The sequence below is a fragment of the Condylura cristata genome, unplaced genomic scaffold (genome assembly GCF_000260355.1).
Source record: "Condylura cristata isolate star-nosed mole 26May11 unplaced genomic scaffold, ConCri1.0 scaffold00032, whole genome shotgun sequence".
NCBI lineage: Eukaryota > Metazoa > Chordata > Mammalia > Eulipotyphla > Talpidae > Condylura > Condylura cristata.
The window spans coordinates 18,547,423-18,549,381 of record NW_004567133.1 but is presented as its reverse complement, the minus strand read 5'-3'; positions in this window follow the sequence as shown (position 1 = coordinate 18,549,381).

The window sequence follows — 1,959 nt, the reverse complement described above, 5'->3', positions numbered from 1 at the left end:
TGGGCCTGCAGCCTCCATGCAAATGGGCACTCCGGGGAGCCACCAGGGAGCACAGGGCCTCCGCCTTCTCCAGGGGCCCTCCTCAGGGGAGGAGAGGCCTGCTCTGCTGCCTGTGACCTTCCCCGTGCCCAGCCGGCGTTTATCCCCCTCTGCAGACTCCCAGTGCGCAGGGAACTCCACCCAGGCTGAGCTCCTGACTCTCCGGGTGGGTCCTGGTGTGCCCCAGACCAGCGCCAGCGAGAGGCAGCAGGAGCAGGGCCGAGCTGGACAAGGATGCCGACTTAGCCTCTTGGCACGTCAGGGACTTGGGAAGGTCGGGGGGGGGGCGTTATGTCAGCAGGGCGGCATTGCCCTGCCGGCCGCCAGGCTCGCTGCACCCCGAGGGCTGCATTTCTGTGCAGCCCCGCAGCCGGGGGATTGACCCCGTGTGTGGGCGAGAAGCCGAGCCAGCCTGTCCCGCCCCTCGCCGCGTCCCCTCAGGGCCCACGGCTGCCCTCCCTGGGAAAGTTCCCTTCCAAATGCTGTGGCCCCCAGCCAAGCCCCGCAGGGCCCCAGCTCTGGGGAACGGGTCTGGGTGCCCCCCGAGACCTCGCCTCAGCCCCTGCCTGTGTCCTCGCCTGGTCTTCCCGGTGGGTCTGTGTCCTCGTCACAACTTCTCAGAGAACCCCAACCGAGGCCGCATGAGGCCTCATGTCACCCCCTCGACTGAAGCCACAGAGGAGGGGCTGGGGGCGGCCCGTCACCGGTGCACTGCCTGCCTGTGGCCTGTTTAATCTCGGCAGCCCCCATGGACTGGAGACCGCCAGCCGCCTTGACCAGATGGGGAAACCGAGGCACAGAGGGTTTACACAGACGTGTGGGTTCTGCGGGGGATGCCCCCACCCTCCCCCCATGGCTGCTGTGAGGGTGAATTCTGCCAGCCCAGGGGCAGCTTGGGAGGGCGCAGTCTGGACAGCACCCGGGTGGGGGGCACGTGCCAGGCTAGGGGCCCCCCAGCCCACTGAGCAGGGGTGGGCCGGCAGCTCCAGAACTGTGGGAGGCGCCATCTGGATGCTGGCCGCCAGGCACCTTACGTATCACCACACAGCCTGAGCTCTGAGAAGATGAGGAGCAGCAAAGGGCGAGGCCCCCTCCCCTCAGCCCCGCCCCCCCCAGGCGTTGACACCACGCCCCACTCGCGGGGAGCCTCCGGGGCCCCTCTCAGGGAGGCGAGCCCCGGTCTCCTGCGAGGGTCTCACCTGCCAGTGGATGGTGGTTTCAACCAGAGGTTAAGAAGCCCGCGACGCTCTTGCTTTCTTTTGAGCACATTTGAGCAATGGTTCTATCTTAATCTATTTTTTTTCCCATCAGAGAGTGTTGCTTAATTGGGTCTCATTTCTGTTCTCTCCGTAACAACCAAGTGTCTACATTTCTGTTGGGATTGAAAGCCCCAATCAGTTGAGATACATCAGCTGCCTTTTAAATTATGATCTTGGAGGAAATAATGATCTAACTTACTTTTTGTTAATTACTTTTAGGTGAATCAGACATCCTGGCTTTCCAGTCCCTGATTTCCTCAGAAGTATTTAAACCCTCAAATCTATTTAAACCTTTTCTTTTAGTCAAATTAAGATGCTGAAAAATTCCACTATTAGAAATAATTCAGTTTTTTTTTAAAGTTCAGTTTCATGGTTGTGTAATTTTAAATAACTTGAGCTGAAATGAGCCCATCATACCTATGTAGCGGCAACAAATTACTATTTTCCCTTCAAAATGCTCCTATCATTGATGTCTCAGAATTCATAAACAAATAAATAAAAACAGAGAAGTGATGAACAGCACAGCCAGTTAGGTGCGATTGTGAGGCAGAAACAAAGTAGTGTATCCAGCAGATAAGAATTATGCCTTGGGCCCTCCCTGGTGGCCAGCGGGTTAAAGCGCAGCACTGAGAAGCTGAAGCCGCTTCTGCATGAGTTCGAT